We start from the raw sequence: 15,712 nt of genomic DNA, 5'->3' as shown, positions 1-15,712 counted from the left end.
TTCTTATAATTTGTTTCAATTGTTTGCCCAGCATTCGTTCGCTTTGTTCTTAAACGTTGCACTGGCTGCAGTGTTTAGCTGCAAGTAAGCATTTTTTTTATTCGCAAATTGCTTGAGGCTATGCAGTGCGGCTTAAAGGCCTTTTAAAACTGAAGCCACACCCATTTTTAGTTGGCACCTACACTTATACACAGTTAGGGACCAGAGGGACAGACGACTTCAACGACATAGAGACTGCAGACAGACGTACTTGTATAGCAAAAAAAACACAACTAAAAAAAAAGAAATTTGTTTTTCTGGGTATGGGTTGGGCTCGCAGTCATTAATGGCGTTCGCTTGACTTTGGTTTTTAAGCATTTTTTTTTGGGTTTGGGGTTTGGAATTGAAATTGTAGTTAGAGCTGGGCTTGGGATTGCGGTGATTGGGGAGAGGTTTTTGGCATGGTCAACTTGGGTACACACAACGAGTCCAGTTAGCCAGCAGTCAGAGGGAAGGCTGGCCAAGATCCACGCCTCCAATTTTTGCGAGAGTGTGCGAGAAGAGGGCAACATTGCAGTTGGCAGCCGTCGCAGCAATTGGACAGACAAATATTTACTTCAGAAGTTTTTCTTTTAAGCAGTGCTTGCGACGGAGATGCTTTTCTTTTCATTCCTCAGTTTTATTTTTTCTTCTCCTTTCTTTATTTTTTACTTTCCACCAGCCTCAACCCGAAGCGCATTTGATATTTTTTTCGTAGTTTATTTTTTATGCTTCGCATTTTAAATTAAAAATACGGAAAAAACACTCCGGCGCACACGCACAGAAGGCGAGCGTGGCACAAGGAGAGGCAGAGGGGGAGGCAGAGGGAAGAAAAAAAAGGCTGAGAGAGAACTAAAGAAAAAATTCTTATTACCGCCTGCGCTTGCTGCGGTGTCCCTTGGCAGTCGAAGAAACAAAAAGAAATTAAGGCGAAAAATTGAGTAGGTTGAAAATTTGTGTACCCGTCGTCTCCCCCAGCTGTTGGCAACCCCTTCTGTTGACCCCTGTTGTCCAGTCTCCACTTCTGAGTTCAAAAAATAAAAAAAAAAAATGGGAAAAACAGAAATCTTTTCTTCTTCGACACGACAAAAATATATGTACATACATAAGGAGTGTGGCAAGGAAGGATACGAGGAGAGAGCGAGGGAGGGGAGAGGAGTGGAGGGGCAGTCGGAACCTTCGAATAAATGAAAGAAATTCTCAGCTTGCTGTAGATGCAAATGGCTGGCGCCGGAAACGGAACTACGGGGCATGATGCGCGTGGCGAGACGAAGCGAGGCGAAGGACGACGCAGCCATGTCAGTAAAGGATGCATGATTGCTTGGAAGGGTTTGTGGCGGGGGAGGTACAGGGGAATGGACTTGAGCTGGGCTGGTGCGGTTTCAGTTGGGTTTTTGTGGTTGTCGTTGTTGCTTCTGCTGCTGTTGCTGTTGCTGCGGCTCATCAACGCGACTTCGCCCACGGCCCGCCCCCAACGCCTTATTTATTTATTTAAGTTACAAAAAAAAAATACAAAAAAAATGGGAAAAAAAGTCGAGAAAAAAAATTGGTAGAAAGCAAAAAGCAGCGAGCAAAAAAATAAATAAAGAAGTACATAACAAATTTACGCAACTTTTTTGCAGCTACTCGCACTTTTCTTGGCCTTTTTATTTTTGCGAGAGCTCTGCCTCTGCCTCTGTCGCTCGGCGCTTTATTAAAAATAACAACAACAATTGACGCCAAGTAGCAGAATAATTCAGCTAGCTGAAGTTGAAATACCCTTGATAATTACTTGATATAAATACAAAAGCAGCTTTAATTTTGAAATTCAATTAACTTTTAATTACTTTTTAATAAAAAAAAAGCAATTTAGTTTGTCTATTATATTGAATTACGAATAATATTCAATACTTGCAAAAGTTTAATTTATATCAAAACTATTAATTTATCTTAAAACTCTTTCATAAACCCATTCCAACCAAATTCTGATTTTAAAAATCTGAATTCATGTTGATTTTTTAAAATTTCTAGCACTTAATAGCTTTATCTTCAACATCATATTTTAAAGCAAAGTCAAGCCTTTGTTTTTGAATGCTCATTTCAATGCATGCTCCATAGGAATACTACAAAAATATTCCATAAATTCAGTGCCAACTGGGCGTATACTCAACACGCTGTTAGAGAGAATGCAAATACAAAAAAAAAGAAATATAGAGAAATGGAAAGCAAAGAGTTCGGTGCACAAAATTTAAATAAATTTGCGGGCCTTTGGAACAGGATGCTAAGAACTTTGGCTTGGCCAGTTTCTTGGCACATTTTTTCCATTCACGCTGCCATTGCCTTTACTGTAGTTGTTGTTATTGTGATTGTTGTTGCTGTTGTCAGAGCATTTCTTGTTTTTAATTACGTTGCCGACGTCAACGTCGACGCTGACGATGCTCTAATGGCCAGCAGCATCATCAGCAGCAGGGGTGAGGTATAAGAGGATAGGGTCTTAACTGAAACTTGGACTTGGGCTTATGTAAAAAATAAAAGGAGAGCGACAAAAAATAAAAAGGTTGCAAAGAAATCTTAAAAAAAAAAACTGTTACAAATGGCAGTTAGCAACCCTCTTCTGGACACACAGAGCAGAAAAAATAAAAAAGGGAAGATGAAACAAAATCAGTGCTTGGACCACGCCCCAATGCTTGCACAGGCTTCGATTATGAAGTGGGACGAGTTGCGAGCACAAGTTCCAATTAAAAAATCTTCATGTGACCCAAAGTCAAATCACAGCGGGCACGAGCTAAGCTAAAGTAGAAAGAGAAAGACAGAGAGAGAGAGGAAGAGGAAGAAAGATGCCTGGCACATATCCGCATTGAAATTCTAACGCAATTAGTGCATGAAAATGAAGCGCCAACGCTGCGTATGAGTGATATATAGCTTAAAAAAGCACAAACCAGTCTCAGGCAACAAGCAAATCCTGGCCACGACACAAAGACAAAACACACACCACACAACCACACACTCTCACACACACACGTAATTGAAAACCCAGCACACACAGTGGCTGCAACAACAGCACAAAAAAAAATGACTGCGGATGGGAACAAAATGCAAAGAGGAAGCACAAATTGCAAAGCATTGACCAAAGGCGAAATCTGTCTAAACCATAAATGCAGCTCGCAAAAAAAGAAAGAAAAAACAATATAAATCAAAGCAGTAAGCGCAAAGCTAACCAAGAGAGCTATCGAAGATGTTATCGATAACAGTAAACAAACTTAATAGACTCTGTTTCATTTCTATGAAAATTGAAGGGTCTAAAAAATTATACAACGCAAAAGCAAATATGTAACTAAATTCAATTTAAGACATAACTATGAAGTAAAGGAACTTCTGATTGAAATGTTATCCATAGAATTAAATTTAACAAACCAATCGATTAACAGAATTTAGGACCCGAATCGAAAAGTATAGTTTTAGAATTCAATCGATTAATGAACAATCTAAACTCAATATATTTTCTAGTGTTTAGCCAGTAGAAACTTTATGTTTCTCCAGAACTCAACTACGTATACAAATAATAATTCATTCATCACAAAAATACATAGATCTATTAATAGAAGATACGCTTTCAAATCAAATACCTAAGTATCAGTTTATAAGAAAAAACTGTACTGCACACACTGCAGAAAAAAGAAAATCAATAATTACCAATGTAACTAAATACAATTAAAAAATATAATAAAATGGCAAAAGAAAAGGAGGAACGACGGAAAGACAGAAAATCGCGAGGGCAGACAAATGAGCGGAAGGAACACAAAACAAAAAAAAAAATGTATATAAAAAAGGCAAAAAAATATATAAATATGTATATGTATAAAGAAAAAAAAGTAGATGGTTAAAAGCGCTTACTTACAGCCCAGTTGGCAAATGGGCATTGGCAACGGGGAGGAAGTGTGCCAGCCAAAAGGGGAATCGGGTAATGGGGGAATGGGAGAATGGGAATGGAAGCTGAGGACCGACCGACCATAGACCGTGGGACCGTAGTGAAGTGTAGGTAAAAATGTGGGCGAGAGGAAGCAAGTTCCAGATTCCGCCCCAGTGCAGAGAGTCCTCCTATCAAAGACAATGGCCACATTCAAGGGTTTAAAATTTCAGCATTTGCATCGAGAACGAGATGGATATATCGAGTGCGAGCGAGAGAGACATACATAGATAAAACTCTAACTGGGAAGGTGCTGTGTGTACCGTAATTTCATTTCATTTCATTTAGCATTTTTTTCTGCCATTATGTTGTTGTTGTTGTTAACGGGTCTTCTTCTTACTAGTTCTCTAGCTCTTCTCTCTAGCATCTACTACTGTTGCTGCGTGCATTTGTCATTTATGTCGAACCATTTTTTTTGTCTTCAAAGGTTTCCCCCCTTCTCGGAAGTTGATGAAATGTCCATTGATGCTGATTTTTGTAGCAAATTACAGGGCATCAATATTGAAATTCAAGTACATGTCGTATAATTCTTTTTCTTTTTTTTTTTTTTGCCACTTTTTCAGCATCAATTTACAGGGTTTTTTTTTTGTTTGTTTGGTGTTGGCATTTTCCACATCTTTAAGGGAGGTGACTAGTTGAAACTGCAGAGAGTGGAAATTTTGTGGATGTGGATTTAGATTTTATCATAAGGCAAAATAATTGCATGCAAATGAGCTGCTTTTCCTCTTGTGTGTGATGAGACTCGAATTTCCACTTGGATTATTGGCAGCTCTAGACACGCACACATACATACATCACCATCACAACACACTGTACTGTCCTGCGGGGCAGCCACGAAGGCTATTACAAATTTGCATATTAACAAATTGCAAAGCTGTCGTGGCGTCTACACAAGCAACAACTTAATGCTGTTGAGAGACGATGAGTAAGTAAATGGAAACTTTTGCAACTTAATCGAAATAGTTATCGAGAAACTTTCGCTAGTCGAATTCAATTTGCCAAATCCATAGTAAGCAATGTACATTTAAATATTCTGTGGTTAAGTCGATAAGTTTTCAATCTACTATCTTTTTACTATCGTTAATCGATAGGTTTACATCGAAAGCTATAACATCATATCACATCAACCCAATTTAATGGGAACTTTTGCAACTTTATCGAAATACTTATCGACAAACTTTCGCCAAATCGATAAAAAAAAACTCACGTTATGTAAATTAAACTACGCTTTGATTGAATCGATAAGTTTACATCGCTAGTGTCTCATCAGACATTCTAGGTTCAACACAATCAGTTGGCACAACTTACGTCAGCGCCCAGAAAAATCGTTTCAAAAAAACTTTAAAGTTTGTCGAGAGTCAAAAGCAAACTTTTAAAATTATGCTGCAAAACCATTTATAAAAAAAATGACGATGTTTTGTTGGTGTTGTCTTCAATATGTATTTACCTGTAACGAGACAGAAAAGAGAAAATTTGCAAATTAGCTAAAAAATGTATAATTAATTAAAGACAATCAAAACGCCACACGCTTTGATGTAGACAGATATACTATATTATGCTTATGTATGAGTGTGTGTGCTTAAGTGTGTGCACGCGTGTGTACATATTTAAAGAATTCCAGGGGTGCACGCGGTGTAAGCTTTTGGGGCTTTTTCGAAAGCGGAACCAAACCAGTTGCTGCTGTGAATGGCGCATCATTAGTGAGAGCGGGAGACGAAGATCGACAATGTCAATCACAACGACACAGAGAGGGAGAAAGAAGAGCGCAACACTATGTAATTGGCAAAGCAAGACAAGAAATCCATCCATAATGACAAAACGTAAATTGTGGCAATTGAATGCACACACACAAACATATTCAGTGTGTGTGTATTGGGCCTGGGAAAAAGCAATTGTCAGCGTTAATTAAATTAAAGTCATGCTTAGAACAAGCCGACAAACATCGCGCAACAATTCAGCTAAAGATTGTGCCCTTTCAAGGAAGCAATTTGCAGCTTAAAATCTATTGCAAAAAAAACTACAGGCAACACAAAATGGCAAACGAAAGAGAAGCAAAAAAAATTGGTGCGCAAAGTAAATTACGAAATTACTCAAGTGCTGATTGAGTCTTACACGCGAGCCGAATTCACCAATGGCGATTGGCAGAGAGTCGGAGTGTGAGAGAGCGCGCAGAGTGTAGAGTGGAGAACAACTTTTGTAGCGGGTGTATCAATCGCCAAAAAGGTAAAGAGAGCGTCGCGCGAGAGTTGAATTAAACTAATGCCGATTGTTCCAGCAAAATGAATGTAGAAGAAGAAGAAGCAGCAGCAGCTGTCGCTCTGTCGCTGTAGACGACGCTATAGACTTGCTTGCTAGCTGCTGCAAAAAGTTTATTGAACTTTTTTCGACGTTTCGTTTGCTTTTATAGCTTCATTATGTGATTTTGCTGTGGCGACTTGAAAGGTGTACGAAAAACTACAAAACACCAACAGCAAAAGCAAAAGCAACAACAATCGCATATTAATGAGTTTTGCATGCGTCTGTGTGAGTGTGAGTGTGTGTCGAGAGCGTATTTTTGTAATAAATTAACAGAGTATGGCGACGAGACGGCAATAAAGAAAAATGTATTGAAAGCACAAACAACAACTCAACAAATTGCAAGCTTTCAAAGCTGCGCAATTTAGCACACACACACATAATTTGCACGCAGATGTACGCATAGTTTGGGAGTCATAGGTGAGTGGCTGCCAGCCTGCCACAACGCATGCCAAACTGTTAACGGGAGGCGATGTAAACAAATTGGGTGTGAAACAACAGAAAGGAACAACGACAACGAAAAAGAATGAAAAATAAAAAGAAAAAGGGGGGCGACGACAACAAACGACCTTCAATCATAAAAAATGAGAAGTAATAAAAACATCAACACACACACAAAAACAGCAGCCGCAGTCGCGTAGTCATAAAGAAAGTCAAACGAACGAAAGCGGTGGCCAAACATGCGAGCATTCCCCACAAACACACACTCACATATACATATAAAAAGGGAAAAACGCAATTTTAGATTGAAAGCGGCCGGCTCACACACACATACACACTCAGATCCACACTCAAGCAAAAACTTACGACGCGCACAAGAAGTGAAAACGTATGAATGAATGAGTAGCGCTCCCCTCCATACATATGCATGGGCGTGTGGACTACGTACAAACGTAACGCAAACAAAAGCGCTACGTAAAACGTAAAGCGCGACTTTTGATATGAAGAGTGAGAGAGAGAGAAATGGGCGCAAGTTAAAAAAAAAATAAAACATAAAAGCAATTCAATTGATAGACACGGCGACGAAGAAGAATAACACACAATAAAAAAAAAAAACAAAAAATGGAGAACACGTTGTCGGAGCACAAAGCGTAGCGAGTGTTAAATGCGACGAGCAAAACAAAAAGCGAAAAGGCGCAATGAAAAATATATGTATGTGAATGTATATAAAAAAACGACAACAAAAATAATCATAAAAAATGCTCAAAGTCAAACATACACACACATACGCACACAGCGCAGCGGCAAAACAGAAGGCAGAAGGCAAATACATAAAAGAAAACAAAAAGTAAAAGTTGAATTTTTCCAAAAGAAACTGCCGAGCAAAACAGAGAATAACGCGAAAAATAATAATAATAAAATACAAGCAGAAAAGCGAAGCAAAGCGACTTCGACTGCGACTGCGACAGCGGCGTCGACAAAACAAATAAACGTGTGGGAAGCGTGTGCGAGCAAGAAGATGAGATAAAAACGTAAGTGGATGAGCTGGGGCCAAGAGAGGGAAGGGGGAAGGTAGCAAGCAGCCATAACAACTACGCGCCAGACAAGCAGACGCAGCAGCAGCAGCGCACAAAGCGTGGCGCAGAAAAGCTTTAAGAACTAAGCAATTTTTATAGCCTTGTCTACAAGAGCGCAAAGCAAAGCAAAGGAAAATATAGAAAACGACGGCGAGCCCCACATAAGAAGCTGTTGGACTCAGACAGGAAGACGCAGACAAAAGGAATGAGTTGGCCACTGGATCAGTGCTGCCAATTTTTGGACAGAAAAAAACAGGTGCTTTTGGCGTTGAGAAACTTAAAGCAACATTTGAAAAAGCTAAATATGTTGTATAAGAAGAAGGTTATAGTAGTCTGCCGATAGATCAATATTTTAGTAGATAAAAAAGTTCAGAAAGTTAAGAATATAAGAATGAATCACTTTATCAATGCTCCATCAATGCCTAAGATTGTCCCAGTCTAATGTTTTGAAACTTTTTATAGAAAATGAGAATTTAATAAGCTAAACATGTAACATTTCAGAAATCAATCGTTTAAAATTATAAGGAAAAGCTAAAATTAACGGGAAAATAGTAAAACTGGCAACTCTGCACTAAATCGTTGGTTAAACGGGACAATGTAAAACGAGAGCAGACAACATGTGGAGCCAAAGTAGCATCTAAAGAAGCAGCAGCAACAGCAGTTAAGAAGTTGCACAAGTGCCGATTTAATTCGCACAAATACAGACAAAGCCAGGCACATACACATTCGTGTAAGTATGTATGTATGTATGTTAAGCAGCTGTTTAATGGACAGCAGCAGCTGCTGCATTGTGGATAAAGATGGAATTTGTTGAAATTTAACTTGAGAGAAGCTTCACTTGTTGAGCATCAACGCCCACGTTGCAGACTGACAGAAAGGACACAGGAAATAAGCATCCAGAGGAAACAGCTGGTCAGGTTTAAATCGCAACAAATGTTGCTTAACGATAAAGGCGGAAGCTTTGGTCGTAAACTATACTTGAGCATTGAAAAAACCAGGTGAAGGATATCAGCTTTAGTTGGGTATTCCGCTAAGCACTACGATATTCTTACGTATTCATTTATCAATTGAAATGCCATTTTTGATTAAACAAAAATAAACGCTGCCTTTAAAAATGACAATGCCATGTAAAGTGATTCTCTTTTATTCCCCTAAATGCTTTCAACGATTTCAAATCAAAGCTTCAATTATGCAAAGCTTAAAATATGCAAACTCAATGCGACAACAACAACAGCAACAGCAATCACACCTCCATAAGTGAAAGAGGGACGTGCGCAAAAAGCACCCACAGGAAGTGTCGGCCATTCAGTCATTTAGTCATTTGGTCATTTAGACAGGACAGAACAGGACAGACACATTGCCAGGTTTATGGCAGGGAGAAACATAAAAAAGTGTGGAGAGAGAGTATGCAGTGTAGAGTATTGGGAGAGTGAGAGACAACCGCAAACGAGGCTGAATTGAAAACTTATAAAACAGAATCAACTCAATGGTGAACTGTGAGCGCTGAACTGAACTGAAATTGAACTCTCACATATCCCCACACTCACACACACACACAAATATACAGCGTGTGAGCGAGATAGCTAGAGTGACGACAACAGCGAGTGTCAGCCAGAGTCTGACTCACACAGACAGACGGAGAGACAGTCAGGACAGACGGTGGGGCAAATACAAATCGTGAGGCTTAATATGCATCGCTGGATAAATTGCTAGGCTGCCTGCGACGCTGATTGAAGCAGCGCAGCGCCAGCAGCAGGCCAGGGCCGTCGAACAACAACAACAACAACGACAACAGCCACGAAGTAAAGGGGGGCGGCGACAACGACGCTGGCAGTCACTCACTCAACGTTCGTTGCTGTCTCTGCTTGGCTTGATTGGACTTGGACGGACCTCAAAACGTGCCATTTTCAAGCTGCCTCAGCTTGATATACGTTTGTGTATGTGTGTGTTGTTGTTGTTGTTTTTTTTATGTGTATCTGTAGCTGTTTTGTTTGTGGCTTCACTTGTAAAAGGTTTTTGCACACACACACACAAACACGAAGAGGGACACACACACTAGCACATGGTTAATTTGCCATTTTTATGGTTTCATGCCTTTGGACAACCGCCACGTTGTTGTTTGCCCCTCACAGAAACAGAATCCACTACTCAAAAAAAAAAAACATCGGATGAACTCGCGGTAATTTTCTAGAGCGTTGTGGTGGGGGAAGGGAAGCGCTGCTTATGCTAAAATCCCAACTAAATACAGTCGTCACCCTCTATAACGAACTTATGGAAAGTTTTTCCGTTAATTCCAACATTTAAAACTAACTTTAAAGGATAGACCAGAAAATACCATATATTTAATTTAAATGCGAACTAAAATAAAAATACTTAAATACTAAATTGTGGGACATGTTTAGCCGGAAAGTATGCTATGTGAATTAATAACATCCTTTTGAATGAAATTAAAATTTATAAATATTTATATATACATATAATTTATTTTGGAAATTTTTGTAATCATTTGCAATTCTTTCAAGTCATTCCTAAAATTAATTTTGGTACAAATTTTAAAATTCAATATAGGTTTACATAGTATAAACTACAGGGTATGCAAAAAACTTCTCAGAAATAAATTACCCAAATTTCAATTCAAAGTAAGAGCAAGAGCGTGAGCTACAGCCAAAGTCAGAATCAGACTCAGAAGCTTCCCTTGGGGGCTGTCGATGGGACCTCACAGCAGAGCCAATCGGCAATCTCTGGAGCCCATTGGAGCCATGTGTATGCTAAATATTTCACATTTATAAGAAGTTGAAGACCAACAGCAAATGACGAAAGCTAAAACAACAAAACACAACACTGGCAGAAAAATCATCATCATTTATGCAGATTTCAAGGCAGCGATATGGAAACGACAGATTCGTGTGCCTGTCACATACACAGCTACAGACACACAAATATACATAAAGATATATAAGTATATAAGGCAAAACTTAGATATGCATAAATTTACATACATATGTAAAACAACAAGCCGAAAACTGAAACCTAAAATCTCCCGAAAAACAAAAAAATCGAGTGTCCCTCGCCGTGTTGTCCCTTTTTTTATTCTTTGAATATCGTTTGCATTGCAAATCGTAGTTTTGCAGTCTGCCCAAAAAAATATCTATATACGTATATTTATATATACATTTTTTATCTATATGTGTACGTACAAAACTTTCTTTCTTTTTGAAAGTAAACACACGATAGCGCAGCGCAAGAAAAAAAATAAATATATAAAAAATAAAAGTGATTGGGAACTTTTTCTTGCTGATTTTTATGTGCGATATCTCTCGCTCTCACTCGCTCTCACAACTGCATAAAATTGTAAAAAGAAATATGTATTTATATTTTTTATTTAGGTTTTTATTTAAGCATTTGCTGATTACAATGCAAACTTCCTGTGGCCGCTGATAAGACCGCAACTTTACAGCTGCTTATCGTGGTGCTAAAGTATATAAATAGAATACACATCTGCATATATCCATATGTACAATATTCATACATACATATATATATATATCAATGTATATGTAGCATGTAGCAAAGAGTTGTAAGTGGCAGCGTCAAAGCAATTCCCAGAACTCGAACTGAAAAAAAGCTCGAATGGCAAAAACCAAATCGATTTCCCAACTTTGTTGCCATAACAAGCTTAAACACCTACAAATTGTTCAGCTGTTCAGTTGCTCAGCACCCCCACACCCCACATCTGCTGCCATCCTCATGTCCCCCTTTGCCTTCTGCTCCTAGCAAAGCGCAAATTTGGCAAATTTGGTAAAACTTACAAACTGACAACGACGTCTGTCTTTGTCGTGTCTCCGTTTGTTTGTTTGTATGAGTGTATGTGTGTGTGTGTGTGTTGTTGTTGTTGTTGTTGTTATTGTATTGGTAAGTAAATTATGTTAATTGTATTCTTTGACTGTCAACCACAAAACGAACCCAGGGCAGCACAGGCCAGACTCGAATCAACGAAAGCAAACCAACTCAATTCGATTTCCTTCCAAATATCGTGCAAGATTGCGAAGCTTAAATGCTCTGCCATAATGCTGTTTATCGATAGTAAATCGATATTTTACTAATTGTTTAAGAATGAAATGACGAGATGTGGATTTAAATTTTGTATAACATAATATGACAATTTAGCAATATCTTTTATGCTAGATGCTTACTAAAATAAGAATCGATTATTTCCGATAGTAAGCATTGCGAAACTTAAATGTCCTGCAATAAAGCTGTTTATCGATAGTAATTCGAAATTTTACATTTTTTTATAACATAATATGACAATTTTCCAATATCTATTATGCTAGGTGCTTACTCAAATAAGAATCGATTATTTCCGATAGTAAGCATTGCGAAACTTAAATGCTCTGCAATAATGCTGTTTATCGATAGTAAATCGCAATTTTACAAATTCATAATCTTTGAGAATGAAATGCTGAGATATCGGTTTAAAATTTGTTTAACATAATTTGATAATTTGGCAATATCTTTTATGATAGATGCTTACTCAAATAAGAATCCATTATTATCGATAGTAAGCAATGTGTATCATTATTTAGTAACTTGCAAGCTTCTGTAAATATTGAAGGCGATCTCTAGAGTTGTTAGACGAAATAACAAGCACAAAAAGGATTTTATTTTATCGATAACTCGCATCAATTGACGCTGAAATATATACATCTGATCCCGCTACATCGTAAAACCCACGACAACAAAGTGTATAATGAGGGATTATGTTCGATTTTATATGCAGACAACATTTTCAGGTGGGCATATATCTTTCCCTCTGATATATAGCTATATTCCATCGGTATTATATTGCCACATATACAATATATGTAAATGTTTTGGTTATTCCATTGCAAGAAATTAAAATTCATTTCATGTGCTGAAGAAATAAGACCATTACGGGTTCACTGTCGTTGTCAAGGCAGTTCAACGAATTTAACCAGATATATATACGTACATATATGCGATATATACGTCATATCCATATATATTTACAATTATTTGTATGTTAAGTATATTATAAACGCCAGCTTCCGTTTAAGATAATATTTAATAGACTTCTTTTCCAATCCACAATTTTGTTGCGCTAACAATCTGACGAAGCGGAAGAGCAACACTTTGTGCACTGATGAGAAACGACAGCAGATCAGGAATCAGAAATCACTCAAAACTAACCAAAAATACAAAATGAGCTGAGAGCAGTGAGGAGGGAGAGGAGAGGGAACAACAGCAGAAGCTGAAGCTGAAACTGAATAAAAAACGTGCGAACTAAACTTACAAACAAGAAAAAAGCCGGCCACAAAACGCTTGAGAAACTTTATTTTATTTTTCTTCATTTCATTTTTTTTTTCGGTGAGACAAGAAACTGGTTTTCAGTTGCCGGCTATAAGAGTGTGTATTGGTAATAAAAAGCAAAAAAAAAAAACAAGTCCAAGCTATAGGTAAACGCATGACTTCAGCCAAACCACAAGCTGGTAGCTACTCGATTTCCCAGCTCAGTCTCAGTCTCGCAGAGCAGCTGTTTGTTGACCTCAAAGAGCTGGAGCCAAGAAGTCATGGTTATGGCCAGCCGTAAAAGAGAAGCCAAGCCAAAGCCAAGTAGCCAAGTTAATAATAGGCAGCTAGACCCCCAAGTTTCAAAGAGCAGAACGTAACGATGAACGTTACTGGTTTCTGTACCCAACCCTAACTACTGCTTCCCCTCGGTCTCTCTCTCTGCCTCTGACTCTTCCACTCTCTGTGTGTCGACAGTCTGCTCAAGTGTTGGCTTACACATTATAGCCAACAGCAGTAAGCAGCAGCAGCAGCAACAACAACAACCGGCAAATGTGATATTTATAGCATTTGTTGTTAATTCTTTTAAGCTACAATTGAGTAATCATGCGCATAGAGTGACTGAACTCACGAGTGCTCTCTACGGCATACGAACGATATCAAAAAGAGGGGAGGAGCTTTGGGGCGGGGAGAGGGGCAGAGGATGAAGAAGAAGAGTTCCGCCTGCTGAGCCAAAGAATTTGCAGAATGAATTGAAAATCGTGGGGCTAAATAATACAAGCATATTTGATTGCGATTAATCAGCTACAACAATGTATTCTAGTCATTAAAATTATAACCAAGATTTAACAAAAGATGGCCATCGATTTATTGTTTGTTAGTGCTGCATCATTATAAACATTTTAAAGTTAACTTAGAAAGAATAGAGAAATTCTTTACTGAGTTAGATTTAAAATTGGTAATACAAACTGTTGAATAAATTTTCTAAAAAACAGCAAATTTTAATTTAATTTTAATTTCTTGATTTTTAAGATCGAGCAACACAAGAAGTTTGAACCATAAATTGAGAAATTGGAAGTGCCTCTCACAGAAATAAAATATATATTTAAACCTTACACATTAATACCAAATAAATACTAAAAACTTTAATTCAAAAAAATAAAAAAATAAAATTAAATCTAACCTAACCTAACATTGTCCAAGTAAAGTTAACCTAACCTCAACTAACCACATCTATTATCAAACCTAACCTAACTTTTTTCAAGCTTAATTTGACTAACCTCAACAGGACAAGAAATCTCAACGCATTTCTGCATATTTTTGGGCAACCAAAGTGCAACGTCGCATCCAGTTAGTTGGAGAGAAAGACTTCTTTGAACTACAAGTATGTAAAATATGCAGGAAATGCCAATTAGGAGTCCTATAAGGAGCGTTGCAGCAACATGCCACAACAACTTGCAACAGGAATTTCAACTATGAATATAAATTCCCCTCATCGCTGGCAAATCATAATAAAAAGAGGAAAAGAAGGAGACGACTGAGATGCCCAGGCATCGAGCTTCGACCCACTTAAAACAAACCAGCTGAACGAACAAAACAAGCAAGAAAAACTGAAAACTGGGCGACAATGCTATCGAGCAAGAGGAAGCAGCTGTAAAGAGAGTATGAGAGAGAGAGAGAGAGAGCAGAAAGCAAAACAATAAAAATAAAAATGAAAAGAAGAAGAAAAAACAAGCACACAGACACAAGACACAAAAACCTATAAACAAAATATAAAACGAAAATAAGACAAATCTTCAAGGACGTATGCAAGGTAAACATATGCGAGAGACAAAAGCAAAGCAAAGCACAAGACTGAAAGAGAGATAAGAGACAACAAAGCAAAGCAAAGCAGGCGGGGGAGTGACACGCGGGGGGGTGACAGGGAGACGAAGACGTTGGGAAAGTGGCCGGAGAGTCAGGCGAAATAAAAGTAAAGCAAAAAGGCAAAAGCAAAGCAGCAGCAAATAAGTAAAAGTAGAAGAGGAAAAACAACAATAATAAAAACAACGACGATAAATGATGACGACGACGACGATGGCAAAGAAAACGCGACCTGTTTGATGTGCAACACACACACACACACACACACACACACACACTGGAACACACTTGCGCTAAGGAGATGTGAAAAGCAAGTGTAGGAAAAACTCGTTTCAAGCCAAGCAACAGGAATACGTTAAGTTACATGACGGCTGTTGCCCCTCTCGCTCCCCCACACACACACACGCAGAAATGTAGGTGACTGTGCCCAGGCGGCAATAACATAAAATTTAATCAAAAAGCAACGTTTGAAAATGCGCCAAACGTCAAGGAAACGAAGTAACGAAAAAACGCGAGAAACAGGAATATGTAAGATGAGGGAGCGAGAGGCAAAGACGTGTGTGATAACAGCGCCTAGACACACATGTGTGTGTGTGCTCAACAATGCGTGTGTGTGTGTGTGTGTAACCTAGATTTCCAGACATAAATTATGCAAGCGAAACTCCAGACGCAGCAAAAGGAGCAACAAAATAGATGAAGCAACAACAAAGGTGAGCTTCAAATAGGATCGAGAGCGGGAAAAAGTCAGCAGAAGAACGAGAGC

At 38.3% G+C, this 15,712-nt stretch overlaps 1 protein-coding gene across 3 annotated transcripts in view; it reads right to left on the bottom strand.

Annotated features, from left to right (window-relative positions):
* LOC132791884 (alpha-protein kinase 1) overlaps positions 1 to 15,712 on the bottom strand; it is a 61,952-nt gene that overhangs the window by 9,726 nt on the left and 36,514 nt on the right. The window lies entirely within an intron of this gene.

Source organism: Drosophila nasuta, chromosome 3, assembly GCF_023558535.2.
Source record: "Drosophila nasuta strain 15112-1781.00 chromosome 3, ASM2355853v1, whole genome shotgun sequence".
NCBI lineage: Eukaryota > Metazoa > Arthropoda > Insecta > Diptera > Drosophilidae > Drosophila > Drosophila nasuta.
The sequence above is the reverse complement of the archived record's forward strand: the minus strand, read 5'-3'. Positions and strand labels throughout refer to the sequence as shown.